The following is a 17969-nucleotide window of genomic DNA, read 5'->3' on the forward strand; positions in this document are numbered from 1 at the left end:
CGAAGTGAAGCATGAGAGATCAATAGTTTCTATAAAACAAATCCACCACCATGCTCTAATAGATATAAGTGAAGCACTAGAGCAAAACTATAAAGCTCAAAAGGTATAAGTGAAGCACATAGAGTATTCTATCAAATTCCAAATCATCTATGGCTCTCTCAAAAGGTGTGTACAGCAAGGATGATTGTGGTAAACTAATAAGCAAAGACTCAAATCATAAAAGACGCTCCAAGAAAAACACATATCATGTGGTGAATAAAAATATAGCTCCAAGTAAAGTTACCGATAGAAGTAGACGAAAGAGGGGATGCCTTCCGGGGCATCCCCAAGCTTTGGTTTTTAGGTGTCCTTATATTATCTTGGGCGTGCCATGGGAATCCCCAAGCTTAGGCTCTTGCCACTCCTTGTTCCATAATCCATGAAATCTTTACCCAAAACTTGAAAACTTCACAACACAAAACTCAAAGTAGAAAACTCGTGAGCTCCGTTAGCGAAAGAAAACAAAAGACCACTTCAAGGTACTGTAATGAACTCATTCTTTATTTATATTGGTGTTATACCTACTGTATTCCAACTTCTATATGGATTATAAACTATTTTACTAGCCATAGATTTATCAAAATAAGCAAACAACACACGAAAAACAGAATCTGTCAAAAACAGAACAGTATGTAGTAATCTGTATCTAGCGCAAGATCTGGAACCCCAAAAATTCTAAAATAAACTGCTGGACGTGAGTAATTTATCTATTAATCTTCTCAGAAAATAATTAACGAAATATCACTTTTCAAATAAAAATTACAGCAGTTCTCGTGAGCGCTAAAGTTTCTGTTTTTTACAGCAAGTTTAACAAGACTTTCCCCAAGTCTTCCCAACGGTTCTACTTGGCACAAAAACTAATGAAACATAAAAAACAGAACCAAAACAGAGGCTAGATAATTTATTTATTACTAAACAGGAGCAAAAAGCATGGAATAAAAATAAAATTGGGTTGCCTCCCAACAAGCGCTATCGTTTAACGCCCCTAGCTAGGCATAATAAGCAAGAATGGATCTAGGTATTGCCATCTTTGATAGGCAATCCATAAGTGGCTCTCATGATAGATTCATATGGTAATTTTATTTTCTTTCTAGGGAAGTGTTCCATGCCCTTTTTTAATGGAAATTGAAATCTAATATTCCCTTCCTTCATATCAATAATTGCACCAACCGTTCTAAGGAAAGGTCTTCCAAGAATAATAGGGCAAGAAGGATTGCAATCTATATCAAGAACGATAAAATCTATGGGCACATAATTCCTATTAGCAACAATAAGAACATCATTAATTCTTCCCATAGGTTTCTTAATAGTGGAATCCGCAAGATGCAAGTTTAGAGAGCAATCATTGAAATCACGGAAATCTAGTAAATCACACAAAGTTTTGGGAATAGTAGAGACACTAGCACCCAAATCACACAAAGCATAAAACTCATAATTTTTAATTTTAATTTTAATAGTTGGTTACCACTCATCATAAAGTTTTCTAGGGATAGAAACTTCCAATTCAAGTTTTTCTTCATAAGATTGCTTCAAGGAATCAACGATATGTTTCGTAAACGCTTTATTTTGACTATAAGCGTGAGGAGATTTTAGCACGGATTGCAACAAGGAAATACAATCAATCAAAGAGCAATTTTCATAGTTAAATTCCTTGAAATCCATAATAGTGGGTTTAGCAACATCTAGGGTTTTAATTTCTTCAATCCCACTTTTATCAAATTTAGCATCAAGATCAACAAAGTCTGAATTCTTAGAACGCCTTCTAGCTAAAGGTGGATCATATTCAGTCCCATCATTATCAAGATTCATATTGCAAAAAAAAGATTTAATAGGGGACACATCAATAACTTTTAGATCTTCATCATTATTTTCATAGGATCTAGAAGAACACGCTTTTATAAAGGCATCTTTCTTAGCACGCATCCTAGCGGTTCTTTCTTTGCACTCGTCAAAGGAAATTCTCATGGCTTTGAGAGACTCATTGATATAATGCTTAGGTGGAATAAATCTAAGTTTCAAAGAATCAACATCAAGAGCAATTCTATCAACGTTCCTAGCCAAATCATCAATCTTAAGCAATTTTTCTTCAATCATAGCATTAAAATTCTTTTGCGAAGAAATAAATTCTTTAATATTAGATTCAAAATCAGAGGGCATCTTATTATAATTTCCATAAGAATTGTTGTAGGAATTACCATAATTATTACAGGGATTACTAGGATAAGGCATATGATTGAAATTTCCTCTATACGCGTTGTTAGCAAAATTGTTCCTGCCAACAAAATTCACATCCATAGATTCATTATTATTCTCAATCAAAGTCGAAAAGGGCACATATTTAGGATTAGAAGAAACACTTATTAGAAAATAATTTCATAAGTTCATCCATCTTTCCACTCAAAACATTAATTTCTTCTATCGCATGCACCTTTTTAGTAGATCTGTCAGTATGCCATTGAGAATAACTGACCATAATATTATATAGGAGTTTAGTAGCTTCTCCTAAAGTGATTTCCATAAAAGTGCCTCCCGCGGCCGAATCTAAAAGATTTCTAGAGGCAAAATTCAATCCGGCATAAAATTTTTGTATAATGATCCACAAATTCAAACCATGAGTAGGGAAATTACGTATCATTAATTTCATTATCTCCCAAGCTTGTGCAACATGTTCATGATCAAGTTGTTTAAAATTCATAATATCGTTTCTAAGAGAGATGATCTTAGCGGGAGGAAAATACTTAGAGATAAAAGCATCTTTGCAGTTGTTCCATGAATCAATTCTATTTTTAGGCAAAGACGAAAACCAAGCTTTAGCACGATCTCTAAGCAAAAAAGGAAATAGCTTCAATTTAATAATATCATTATCGACATCTTTTTTCTTTTGCATGTCACACATCAACGAAGCTATTAAGATGTGTAGCGGTATCTTCACTAGGAAGGCCGGAGAACGGATCTTTCATGACAAGATTCAACAAAGCAGTATTAATTTCACAAGATACAGCATCGGTAAGAGGAGCAATTGGAGTGCTAAGGAAATTATTATTATTGGTATTGGTGAAGTCACACAATTTAGTATTATCTTGAGCCATCGCGACAAACAAGCAATCCAACACACGAGCAAACAAAGAGCAAACGCGCAAAAGAGGCAAATAGAGAGGGAGGATAGAGAGAGAGGGCGAATAAAACGGCAAGGGTGAAGTGGGGGATAGGAAAACGAGAGGCAAATGGCAAATAATGTAATGCGGGAGATAGGGATTGTGATGGGTACTTGGTATGTTGACTATTGCGCAGACTCCCCGGCAACGGCGCTAGAAATTCTTCTTGCTACCTCTTGAGCACTGCGTTGGATTTCCCCAAAGAGGAAGGGATGATGCAGCAAAGTAGCGTAAGTATTTCCCTCAGTTTTTGAGAACCAAGGTATCAATCCAGTAGGAGGCTACGCTCGAGTCCCTCGTACCTACACAAAAATAATATCTCAACGCAACCAACGCGCTTAGGGGTTGTCAATCCCTTCACGGTCACTTACGAAAGTGAGATCTGATAGAGATGATAAATAATATTTTTTGTATAGAGATGCAAAGTAAATAAAGTAAAAGCAAAGTAAAAGCAAAGCAATAATAAAGTAATGGAGATTGATATGATGAGAAAGAGACCCGGGGGCCATAGGTTTCACCAGTGGCTTCTCTCAAGAGCATAAGTATTCTACGGTGGGTGAACAAATTACTGTTGAGCAATTGACAGAATTGAGCATAGTTATGAGAATATCTAGGTATGATCATGTATATAGGCATCACGTCCGAGACAAGTAGACCAAAATGATTCTGCACCTACTACTATTACTCCACTCATCGACCGTTATCCAACATGCATCTAGGGTATTATGTTAAAAACAGATTAACACCTTAAGCAAGATGACATGATGTAGAGGGATAGTTTCATGCAATATGATAAAAAAACCCATCTTGTTATCCTCGATGGCAATGATACAATACGTGCCTTGCTGCCCCTTCTGTCACTTGGAAAGGACACCGCAAGATCGAACCCAAAGCTAAGCACTTCTCGCATGGCAAGAACAACCAATCTAGTAGGCCAAACCAAACTGATAATTCGAAGAGACTTGCAAAGATAACCAATCATACATAAAAGAATTCGGAGAAGATTCAAATATTATTCATAGATAGACTTGATCATAAACCCACAATTCATCGATCTCAACAAACACACCGCAAAAAGAAGATTACATCGAATAGATCTCCACGAGAGAGGGGGAGAACATTGTATTGAGATCCAAAAAGAGAGAAGAAGCCATCTAGCTACTAGCTATGGACCCGTAGGTCTGAAGTAAACTACTCACACTTCATCGGAGGGGCTTGGATGATGATGTAGAAGCTCTCTGTGATTGATGCCCCCTCCGGCGGAGCTCCGGAATAGGCCCCAAGATGGGATCTCGTGGATACAGAATGTTGCGGCAGTGGAATTAGCTTTTTGGCTCCGTCCCCGATCGTTTGGGGGTACGTGGATATATATAGGAGGAAGAAGTATGTCAGTGGAGCTTCGAGGGGCCCACAAGGCAGGGGGCGCGTCCTAGGGGGGGCGCTACCCTCGTGACCACCTCGTGGCTTTCTTGACGGAGGGTCCAAGTCTCCTGGATCTTATTTGATGAGAAAATCACGTTTCCGAAGGTTTCATTCCGTTTGGACTCCGTTTGATATTCCTTTTCTTCGAAACCCTAAAACAGGCAAAAAACAGCAATTCTGGGCTGGGCCTCCGGTTAATAGGTTAGTCCCAAAAATAATATAAAAGTGGATAATAAAGCCCAATAATGTTTAAAACAGTAAATAATATAGCATGGAGCAATCAAAAATTATAGATACGTTGGAGACGTATCACGCCCAGGGGGGTAGGCACGCCCCCCACCCTCGTGGAGAGGGTGTGGGCCCCCTGGCTTTGATTTTTTCGCCAGTATTTTTTATATATTCCAAAAATATTCTCCGTTGATTTTCAGGTCATTCCGAGAACTTTTATTTCTGCACAAAAATAACACCATGGCAATGCTGCTGAAAACAGCGTCAAACCGAGTTAGTTCCATCCATATCATGCGAGTTGGAGTCCAAAACAAGGGCAAAAGTGTTTGGAAAATTAGATATGATGGAGACGTATCAACTCCCCCAAGCTTAAACCTTTGCTTGTCCTCAAGCAATTCAGTTGACAAACTGAAAGTGATAAAGAAAAACTTTTACAAACTCTGTTTGCTCTTGTTGTTGTAAATATGTAAACTCAACATTCAAGTTTTCAGCAAAGATTATGAACTAATCATATTCACAATAACATTTAGGTCTCATGTTTACTCATATCAATGACATAATCAACTAGCGAGCAATAATAATAAATCTCGGATGACAACACTTTCTCAAAACAATCATAATATGATATAACAAGATGGTATCTCGCTAGCCCATTCTGAGACCGCGAAACATAAATGCAGAGCACCTCCGAAGGTCAAGGGCTGACTAGAAATTGTAATTCATGGTAAAAGAGATCCAGTCACAGTCATACTCAATGTAAACTGATAGTAATGCATGCAAATGACAACGGTGCTCTCCAACTGGTGCTCTTTAATAAGAGGATGATGACTCAACATAAAAGTAAATAGATAGGCCCTTAACAGAGGGGAGCAGGGATTTGTAGAGGTGCTAGAGCTCGATTTCGAAATAGAGATAAATAATATTTTGAGCGGTATACTTTCATTGTTAACATAACATCTGAGAGATCTCGATATCTTCCATGCTACACACATTATAGGTAGTTCCCAAGCAGAATGGTAAAGTTTACACTCCCCCTACCACTAACAAACATCAATCCATGGCTTGTCCGAAACAACGGGTGCCTCCAACTAACAACAATCCTGGGGGAGTTTTGTTTGCAATTATTTTGATTTGATTTGAGCATGGGACTGGGCATCCCGGTTACCAGGCATTTTCTCGTGAGTGAGGAGCGGAGCCCATTCCTCTTGAGAATAACCCGCCTAGCATGGAATATATAGACAACCCTAGTTGATACATGAGCTATTCGAGCATACAAAACATAATTTCATTTGAAGGTTTAGAGTTTGGCACATACAAATTTACTTGGAACGGCAGGTAGATACCGCATATAGGAACGTATGGTGGACTCATATGGAATAAATTTTGGGGTTTATGGAGTTGGATGCACAAGCAGTATTCCCGCTTAGTACAAGTGAAGGCTAGAAAGAGACTGGGAAGTGACTAGCTAGAGAGCGACAATAGTCATGAACATGCATTAAAATTAATCAACGCTGAATGCAAGCATGCGTAGGATATAATTCACCATGAACATAAATATCATGGAGGCTATGTTGATTTTGTTTCAACTACATGCATGAACATGTGCCAAGTCAAGCCACACGAATCATTCAAGGGAGGATACCACCCTATCATACCACATCACAACCATTTTAATAGCCTGTTGGCACGCAAGGTAAACCATTATAAACTCCTAGCAAATTAAGCATGGCATGAGCAACTATAATCTCTAATTGTCATTGCAAACATGTTTCATTCATAATAGGCTGAATTAGGAATGATGAACTAATCATATTTTCAAAAACAAGATAGGTCGAGTTCATACCAGCTTCTCTCATCTCAATCAGTTCATCATATATCGTCATTATTGCCTTTCACTTGCACAACCGAACGGTGTGGATAATAATAATAGTGCACGTGCATTGGACTAAGCTAGAATCTGCAAGCATTCAATTCAAGGGACAATACAAGATAATATGGGCTCTTTGTTAGATCAACAATAATGCATATAAGAGCCACTCAACATTTTCATCATCGTCTTCTCCTGTCGACCCCCAAAGAACAAGAAAAGAAATAAAACTATTTACATGGGAAAGCTCCCAACAAGCAAAAGAAGAACGAGAAATCTTTTTGGGTGTTCTTTTAATTATTACTACTACAGGCATGGAAAGTAAACTTAGCTAAAATCTACAACTATTTTTTTTGTTTTTCTTAAGGTTTTTCAAACACATAAGAAGAAAGCTTAAAATAGAAAATAAACTAGCATGGATGATACAATGAAAAATTATGAGCACCGACAACTGGCATGAGTGTGTGAACATGAATGTAATGTCGGTGAGAAATACATACTCCCCCAAGCTTATGCTTTTGGCATAAGTTGGTATATGGCCACGGCTGAAAGCCGCCCTCTCCAGTGTACGGAGGAGTGTCCTCAGGGTGCCACTGGTTGGCGATCTCCTCCGGATCCCACTGATAAAAAGACTGACGGTGAGGATCAAGTGGTGGCTCCGGCTCAGGCTCTGGAGCTGATGTCAGGCTCCGGTATGCATGAACGGCCTTCGGCGAAACAAGGTACGTGCCGGAAAATAAGTTAAACAAAGAGGGAGCATGCAAGGTAATAGTCTCGAAGTAATTTTTATCAAATATCACTCTATATTTAAGCATCTTCTTCTTATCCTTAACAATAAAATCATGTGCTACCATACTCCTATAATCTAGAAAAATAGGAGGCAGGAACTTTTCCTCTTTCTCATAGTGCCTAATATTCTTAAATATTCTAGAAAAAATCATATTAAATTTTCAGGACATTTGGAGAATTTTTTTTTCAGGGTATTTTTTCATTGCAAGGATAATTCAGAAAACAAACAAAAAATACTCTTTTTACTTTATTTAATCTAAATAACTGAAAGTAAAAGGAGGGTATAGAGAGTTGTGCTTTCTAACTTCATCCATCTCATGCTCATCAAAAGGAATCCATTAACAAGGTTGATCAAGTCTTGTTAACAAACTCTTTCCGAATAACATGAAACCGGAGAATTTTCGAATAACACTAGGTTACCTCAACGGGGATATGCACGTCCCCAACAATAAGAATATCATATTTCTTCTTGACAGTAGGAAGAGGAAATTCAAAACCTCCAATAGTAATCGTTGGAATTTTTCCAATAGAATTGATAATGTGGACTTGAGGTTGTTTCCTCGGAAAGTGTAACGTATGCTCATTACCATTAACATGAAAAGTGACATTGCCTTTGTTGCAAGCAAAAACAGCCCTTAATGTATTCAAAAAGGGTCTACCAAGAATAACAGACATACTATCGTCCTCAGTAATATCAAGGATAAAAAAGTTCGTTAAAGTAGTAATGTTTGCAAACACAACAGGCACATCCTCACAAATACTGACTGATACAACATTGCGCAACATGCTGCAGATACCATCTATTAAGATGCGTACCCTACTGATTAGGCATATGATTGAGAATTTTTAGGCCAGCATGGCCAGATTCATTATACAAGAGCAGGTTGGGGAGGTGACTCTCGGTGCGGTCGACGTTGAGTGCATCTTTAACCTTGAGAACCAAGGACTGTCCGCTTCAGACATTCTGACCGAGGAAGGCGAGGACATCAAGGAGCGGGTGCCGCCACAATTTCTCAGTAATACATCAGAAAACATAGTGATAGATAATCTCATTGAGGACATAATTAAAAGTAAAGCCACCGATGATGATTTCCTTCGAAAAGTAGTCCTTGTCCTGTTAGGAACAATTATTGCTCCCATGTCGAGCAAGATTGTGCCAAAGCAGTACTACGCTTTGGTCGATGATGTGAAACGTATTTCAAAGATTAACTGGAATGCGTTCACCCTGCGTGTTCTCCTTGATTGCCTTCGCATAGTCAAGAAAGTCAAACACCTTCGCCAATGGCCGAAAGGCAATTTGGCTCTGTTGCAGGTAAACATATGAGACCTGTTGCATAATGTCAATTATCATATCATTGCAATGTTATGTGATGTATTGTACTAACTCTATATCCTTATATTTTTTTTGTAGTACTTGTACCGGGAGAAGGTGCGACCCGTTGAAGGCGAATGCGCCTATAATCCCAACTTGTCCATACAACCTCTTATGAGAAACTGGACCGAAGGTGCAGGCACTAGGAGAGATCGGTTCGACTATGACAATGGGCACGGCCGTGGTAACGTCAAGGTAAGTCATTGTGTTCTGTCTTTCTTAAATGTTTTGTAACTTAATAATATTTTTATATTCATCACATGTACTTCAATATCGCATGCAGATCGAAAATAATATCACCCAGGAGTATAGGGCGCAGGAGCCCAACATCCCAAATAATGCGCCTACCATGAAGCCAAAAACCAATCCTGCAAATGGAAACGCAAAGAAGTCGACGATGACCCCAATGTCGGAAGATTTGATGGAGCTTGTAATGAAGCGGTGCATGGACTTCATACACACCCAGATGAGGCAAATCCCTGATCAAGTTGTTGAGGTGTCACACCCTAACTTTGTAGTTTACAGTATGTTTGTTGTTTTAAACCATGCTAGCATTACTAAATTTATATTTCTATTGCAGAGGTTGTTGGAGAAGTTGAAGAAATCAGGTGTCATGTACAAGCCGGCTACTGCCATGCCATCCGCGGACAATGATGTGGATAAAGAAATGGATTCGTTCGAGAACAGTCCATATGAAAAGAAGGAATTCGTGTACAAGGATGACATAGACTCACGCGGAGAGCCAGTCATTGACATGAAGCAGCCTGATGAAGTGGTTCCCAACCATAAACCGTACCTGAGGTACTATGTATATATATTTCTGTCTATAATTTTCTCCTTTAATTTATTTACGTGCTGAAATGTTCACACAATTTTGTTTGCCAAACAGAAAACCCCACCGAAGATGAATGGACACAAGGAAGCTTCACCTATTAAGCGTAATGATGAATGTGGCGCTACACCCGAAAACCCTTGGGTCGTTGGTACTTCTACTCAAGCACCTTCATCGGACATAGACATTTGTCCATCTTCTGTCAGCAAGTTCATGGCTAAGGCGAATGGGAGAAAGGGTGCAAGAATTGATAAGGATGAGGAAGTTATGTCCGGTAAGCGCAAGCGGACCATTCCTAGGAAATTTGAATCCCCCTACGCACTTGACAAGCCCAGCAGGCATAGCAACCGTGGTCAGAAACCCTCCGGTACTACTACTGCTAGTAGAGGTATCGTAACTAACTTCCTTAGTTTGTTATATACTACGAATGCATATGATCACCATTGTTAACGTTCATATTATTTCAAGCAGCTCTGTTTTCTGAAAATCATGAGCCGGAGGTTGTGGCAGATGAGTTGATGCCGGAAAAAATTGATGCAGCTGTTTCATTTGTCGAGTTAGCTGCTAGCACTGAGAAGAATAAGGGGAAGAAAGTTTACTACAGTGAAGGGCGTGGCATATCTCTGACTTCCGAAAGGATTCGACCAGTACTAACTCATAGATGGCTGTCAGACGATGTAAGTACTACTTGCATGTGCTATTATTAAAATTCTCAATAATCTATGTCTCAACTTTCAACATGTAATGCCCTGATATTCTATGAAGGTTATTGATGCTTATATGGGACATTTGGAGCTGCATGTTGGTCATGATCGTTACCTCTGTCCAGTGTGGAGGTCCAAATTCCTTGTAGATCGTGCTATCGCACGAGATGATCCATTGCCGTCGAGCTGCAACATGGATAGTGCTCTGTCCAAAGCTGGAGTAGTTAACAGAGTCACGAAAGAGTATACTATGCGTGATAAGGTACGTTATGTTTGTAATTCTTCACTACAGGACATTTCATCAAGTATTTCGTTTGATCCAGAATGGTTTTTTGCACTGTAGACGTATATCGTGTTGAATATCGACAATGCCCACTGGATGACCGTGGTCATGCACTTGATCAAGCAAGAATTCCAAGTTCTCGATTCGCTCTATCCTCTGGAACTGACAGAAAAGACTGTGAAAGCACTGGTATTATAACCAACATTTGTACAATTGGTCTTTCATGTTGTTTATTATTCGTCTTTAACACTATCCTCTTTATAGCGAATGGCTATAGCAAACGATATGCACCAAGCAAATCTTATTACACCAGGGAAATATCCGGACGTAAGTAAGTGGCCTATCAAGGAGTATGACATGCCCCAGCAAGAGGATGGGTGAGTTAATAGAACATCATGCACATTCAAATAACAACACACATGTTCGTATTTCCCACCGCTAATGTTTGCATATGTACCATGAACTCTTGTGTCCTTTTTGTCACAGAATATCTAGAACATTGGGACGGAGACCGAATGACCCGCGATTTTACACAGGTATGCTGTTATTTACGTTTGTAGACTAGCTAGTATCGTCGTGTAGAAACTTCGTTCATGTAACCTTTATGTCATTTTTTGCAGGCCACCATTGACGCAAGGAGAAGACGTTTCGCCGCCGAGTTGATTATGTCACCTTTGAACACGATGGAGTGTGTGAAGAACAAAATTCGCGAAATCGCAAGGAAAAGGCGCGCCTGAAGAATTCATGCGGCATGCAAGATTCAAGTTTTAGTGGTTTGGATTTAGTCCGGTCGAAGGTTTCGACAAAATGATTATCTTAGGGTTTCTATCATTTTTATGTAATAAACAGGGCATCTTGAATATTGTGACACATACATGTGTATGTGTCTATCAGACAATTCGCTCGTACCAGACAATTCTGTCATACAGTTCGCTCGGAGAAGACAATTTGGTCATACTAATAAAGTTTTGGCCACACTTATCAATTGTTCTTGCTTAATATTTTTCTCGTTCTACAATTTTTTATAATTGTATTTTTCACATTAATAGTATTCGCATTCTATTTTTCTCTTCAACTGCTCTCGTAAGTTTCATACTAAAATTTTCACATTCTTCACTTTTTTAAAACTCTACCAAGCTTAGCCTTCTTCCTTAGCTAGCTGCATGTCATCATCTTGCATAATCTCCTGGTAATTCCCCCTGATCACATGATTATGAAAAGTAGTCATGTTAGCCAAGTAAATATATCAAGCCAAAACGTAACATTACACATATGAACATTAGTCATCTCAGCTCGTTGGCTCTATCGCGTGTTATCAGGCATCATGTTTTTCTATTTTTTTTACAAACCCGTGAGTTTTTATTGTATGTATAATTAACTTTTTCTGTACACACCATGATGCCAGGCATGGCCCATCTAACCATCTGAGGGACCCCACAAGCGGCCTATAGTGGTGGCAGCTACACCAGCCCATTTTGCCAGGTTCACATCGATCTTTCCCCTTTTCTCGTTTCTCTTTCCAAATCCCTAGACCTCTCTCTCCATTTGCGCCTCCAAATCTCGACGGCGAAAGCATGACAGTGAGCTGGGTGTCGGGCAGCGGCGGCTGCGGCGAGAAGAGCGGTGGCGACCGCAAGTTAGGTCGAACCCTGGGTCCTGGAAGCAGGTGGGGCGGATTCAGTGGCATAGGAGGCAGTGGCGGCGGATCCAGTGGAACAAGGGCCAGGGGTTTTGTTTGCGGCGGCGGGCCAGGAGAACCCACGGCTAGGGTTTCTTCAGTGCTACACTTTGGTGGCAAAATGGTAAGTTCTTTACCGTTGTTCTTTATATCCCAGCATTAACGCCCACAATTCATGACATGTGGTCATGACAAGCTCCATCTATGTGGTCATCAGGAAACTCTTGGTGGCCGTGTCTGCATAGATGCAGACAATTTTGGCAGCGCATTCGTGGGATGTGTGTTTGAGGTTAGTCTACTGACCATGGTCTTCGAACTAGTAGTGCTATTGCGGTCAAGTTGCATAAAAGTTCAGTGTTTAACGCTTGCAGTGATAAGTTCAGTTATAAATTGACTTGAATTACTCATGATTTATTTAGGATGATATCACTTCTGAGAATGTTGAATGGGTTGATGGGGAGTGGGATAGCAAAGCGAAGTCAGTCACTAAGTATCTTGCCATGAAGAACAAGAAATTGGAGAATAAGGTTACATAATATGAAGCTGAAATTAAAAGGAATGACAAAGAAAAGAGGGAAATGGTTAAGATGCACAAGGAATATTGCTCTATAGGGATAGGATTTTAGGATTTGGAGGTCTTCTGTATCTTGGTCTGCTTGCCATTATGATTGTTGTCATAGTTAGCAAGTAGATTGTTCATAAAGTTATTGACATCATTGTAATTGACATGATGAAACGCTGGTGAATTATTTGCTATTCCGTTTATGGGCAAACTGTAATAGAGATTGCAGCATAAATAACATGGGGCCATCATGATTGATAGACAATGCACTTTTGGCATGTTCTATATTTGGCAGACAATGCACTTTTGGCATGTTCTATATTTGGCAGACAATGCACTTTTGGCATGTTCTATATTTGGTAAGTGATGCACATGGGCACATCACCTAGCAACACTACTGATTTTTGCAGCAGCCCAGTTCATTGTCTTGTTGCTACATAAGAGCAACATCTAGCAGCACCTACACCTTTGATGCAACACTGAAGCAAAGCAATAGTACATATTCAATATTCTGAAATTTAACCGAACTTGACACTTAGGGTGAGCAGTAGATATTCATTTCTTCAGCCACAAAGAACCCGACCAAATCATACCGATTGCATAAATTATATGCTTACATATGAAAGCATACCTAACCAACATCAAACCCAAAATAATGTTACCTTATATGCTGAAACGTATAACAACATACCTAACTTAAGATAACCAGCAGCTTCCTCCTCCTTCAGCAACTGTGCCCATCTTCACTTCTTCTGAAATTTGAGGCGGCATGAGCGCCGCACCACACACGGAGAAGCCATCTTCTTGACCGCCTTCCTCTTCGACAGCTGCGCCACCAGATCCTGAGCCACATCATCTTCTTCCACCTTCACTATATCAGGGAGGAGGGGAAGGAGCTCGATGTCGATGGGCATTGTCTTGCCACCCTCGACGGCGACCGGCGCTACCATATGCACGGCGTCCTCCTCGCCCTCTTCATCATCATTAGGGATGACCAATACCTCGTCCACGTCATCCTCCACGATGTCAGAGCCCACTGGCTGGACTGGTGCCGGCACGTGGCGGACCTGGTACTCCGGGCTGACGGGCGCTGGGAGAGCGAGCTCGACGTCGACGCGTTGCGCCCTTGACACGACGCGTGCTAGATCTGGCTGCTACGACATGGTGGTGGAGCGGTACATCCACCACCTTGCACGCTGAACAGGGGAGTCGCTCAGGGTGGCCTCTCGCATTGCCCAGACGAGGAGGAGAGTCGGCGGGATGCCATAGCCATCGGGGAAGGCGCGCTTCTTCTCGCCCTCATTGAGGACTTTGACGAGGCCACGTGCGTGGTTGACCAACATCTTCGTGCTGGGGAACCAGCCGCACAACTCCATCAACTGTGCACGCCATGCCTCGTCATCGCCGGCGAGCTCGATCATTGCTTGCTGCCAACCGAGGCTTCTCTCCATAGAGGCGGATGCAGCGGTCGCCGGCGAGCGTTTCTCGATCTACTATAGGTGGGGATAAGATGGGAGTTCGAACCGGCACCCGTGGGGGGTGGGTGAGTGCGTCGTGGGGAGGAGAGTGGTACAGTTACTTATTTAATGGCATTTAGGACATGGGGAGGGGAAATGTACAATATTCTTTCTACCTCCCGCCCTAGTCATAACACAGTAAATAATTTTTTTGTTTTTTGTTTTGAGGGAAACATCTTACTTTATTTAAACAAAGTCTGGGATCTCATCTGCTAATACACTAAGGATACAATCAGGGGGCGAAAGCCTCCAAAGCAAAGAAACACAATCGCCTACAGCTACCTTAGCCAAAGTATGAGCCGCCCGATTAACACTGTAAATAATTGAAGCAAGTGTTCTACTCTTCTTCCTTCTCCACTCCTCTGCACATGATAAAAGACAAGAGAAGTTAATTAATGATAAAAATTTAATAATCCACAATGCATATAAACACTTATTTCTGATTTAGTTTGCATTTGTTGCTACGTCTAGTGTGTCCTAGCAATTTTCAAGCACCGCACCGAGTTTTCAACTCATCAAAAGAGAGTGGTCTACCATTTTTTGAGACAGGGCGGCTCTCATCTACCTTTGTTGCACCTTTGCTTGACACTTTCATAGGATCTTTAACCACAATCATGTTGCCTTCACCATCATCCACATATTCAACTGCACACTTACTGATGTCATTTGTTTGCTTGATCAAATTTTCATGTAGCAGATCATACTCATCACTGTTAGCTATCACAACCTTCAAAATCTCCTGTAACTGATCCCACAAAGCAAGGTGTTTGCATGCGGCATGCATACCTTCTGATGCTAACACACTGACCTGGCTATATTTCATTCTTTCCATGGCCCCAGTCCAACCTAATCCCAACATATCGCTTGTGCGCCTCGCGGGCAGTCCCAACTTTGCTTCTTTCATGAACCGAACAAGAACTAAACACTTTGGTATTTCAGATATGTTCATGTGCTTCAGTACATGGAATATGTGCTTGCAAGGTAGACCCTTTCGAATCATTCTTCTGCAGCTGCACCTTATAGTTTCTACGGAATTTTCTGATGTATACTCCACCCAAAAACGACGCTTCCGGTTATTCTTCCTGGCCACGATGTACTGTTGTGATCCGTCTCCCAGCTTAATTTCTACAATCTCCATGCCGCAACTTTTCTAAGATCATCTTGCAACATATAGAAGTTTGCTGGAGTGAAGATGTGCGAAGCAGCTATCTCAAGTTCCCTCGAGCTAGTAACTGGCACCGGTAAACTCTGTGAGGCCGTGCAGTCATCTCGTGCCTCATTTTCACGGATACGCACAACGACGTTCTCATAGTGCAAAATCATATCCACCAGGGTCATTTCACCGTCTAGGTGGAGGTGAAGGCATGAGTTCAGGCTTTCACTCCGCTGGTTGCTTTTCATGCCAAGCCAAAACCCTCTGTTAGATAAGCCGCGGCCCACAGTCTCCTCTTCTTATACATCCGTCTCAACCATGTTACAGCTTTTTCGGACTGCCATCTTTTGGAAAATGTGTGCCATCTCTCCTCAAATGTGGCCGTGGACGTGTTGTAGTACAGAAGAGTTCGCAATTCCTTCAAGGACTTGTGACTGAGGTGAATCTTCATATTTTTTCTATATGCCACGTACATATAGGGTGCCACACGTCTGGCAAGACTTGGCGAATTGCCTTGATCATCGCAGCATCGGCGTCTGTGATAACACTCTTAGGCATCTTTTGACACATGGACCTCAAAAAAGTCTGCATAAGCCACACGTATGTCTCCTCGGTCTCGTCCGAAACTATGGCACAACCAAAAACAGTGGTCTTCCGGTGATTGTTAAGACCAACAAAGGGTATGACTGGCATACCATAGCGGTTCATCTTGTACGTGCTGTCAAATACAAGCACGTCACCGAAGTCCTCATAGTCATGACGAGACTGGGAGTCGCACAAGAACATTCTATTCAAATGTCCTTCCTTATCTTGCTTGTACTCGAAAAAGAAGCTAGGATCCATCTGTTTCCTACTGGCCATGATGCCTATGGCTGTGGCAGCATCACCTTTTGAAAGCAGCTTCCTCTTCTCCCTGGCGCAAAGGTTGTATATTTCACGCCTGGTAAAACCAACACCGTCGTACCATACATGTTTGCTGATGAAGCAATCCATCATGTCGTGAATTCTAATCCCTGTAGCTCCCATGGACATTATCTCATGCTTCTGGTACTCTTTGATTTTTCTGTGGGACCAAAGGAAAGGTACCTCGTCCGATCCTGCCAACATATGGCTATGCTTGTCCTCAAAACTGTCAACATACCAAACCCCACGCTTTTGGTCAAGCTTGATGGTCAGGTGTGCTTCGCAAAAGCAGCGTGTCTCGGCTCTGAGCCTACGGCTGTGTTCTTCCTCGATTAGCAACTTGCTGTCACGTTTCCCTTGTCTGGAACAAACAAACCACCTATAACGCATATGATGTGACTCGGTTTTTCTATACCTGACCTTATTCTTTCAAATGCTGAAACCATTATCTCTAGCATAGCTGTTGTAGAAATCATACGCAGCATCGTGAGACATAAAGGTCATTTCCATTATCTGCATGAACATACCCCTCTTATCATCTGCACTGGCAGTATCTTGTACATTCTTTTCCCCATCATCTTGTGTCACCTACACAATCAAACCACAACAATAAAAACAGTTTTCTATGGTTTAACATTACTTCCATAGAACATTGATTACACACATACCTCACTCATGATGACCGACGACTGGGACTCCCCAGAATCAGGTGCATCTAATGATTCGTCGTTAAGGCCTGTCTCCGCGTCGGATTCACCGTAATAGTCATACGCATTATGACATTCATAAATGAACTGAAAAATACAACACATACATAATTACTTATCATATAATATTCCAAAAGAAATTCAATTTGCATGCCAATTTTTTTTCACTTCTGTACCTGACTAATGTAATCTTCATTCGAGAGCTCTGAGTTGTTTTCCTGATCATCGTCAAGCTCATCGATCTATAAATTTTCAATACAAAGATTTAATGTTGTCGGATGCCACCAAAAAATTACAACATGACAATGCCACTCACATTAAGATCGTCCCATTTGTTCCCATTCTCTGACCGATCTTCACGATCTGAATTTTCATCATCTGACCAATCTTCTATCCAGTCTTTCATCAGTTCTCCAAACTACATGTCTACCATGATATCAGTTAACTCGTCGTCCGCCATTTCCTACAACCAATAATATGTATCATCACATGTGCAAATATTATCAATGATGAAATATACAACACATAGCACACTATCACTGATCTTGTGTAAACAACCCCAACTGAGGCCATTCAGATCTGCCAAACTTAGTAAGGAAGATGGCCACGACACCCGTCGTGATCACTTTCAATCGCGAGGAACTGCACGATCTCAAAACCTAGCTAGATCTGTGATTACGTCTGCCGCCGGATACCTAGGTTTGCTGCCACATCAAATAACGATACTGGTGGCGCGCACAGCCGACGGCAACCGACGA

The 17969-nt window shown here is 41.0% G+C and overlaps 1 pseudogene; it reads right to left on the reverse strand.

The window, feature by feature from the left end:
• Positions 1 to 3319: 3319 nt before the first annotated feature.
• LOC125547315 (uncharacterized) lies at positions 3320 to 17671 on the reverse strand (annotated as a pseudogene).
• Between the last annotated feature and the right edge of the window lie 298 nt (positions 17672 to 17969).

Source organism: Triticum urartu, chromosome 3A (assembly GCF_056163025.1).
Source record: "Triticum urartu cultivar PI428250 chromosome 3A, HENAU_Tu73, whole genome shotgun sequence".
Taxonomy (NCBI): domain Eukaryota; kingdom Viridiplantae; phylum Streptophyta; class Magnoliopsida; order Poales; family Poaceae; genus Triticum; species Triticum urartu.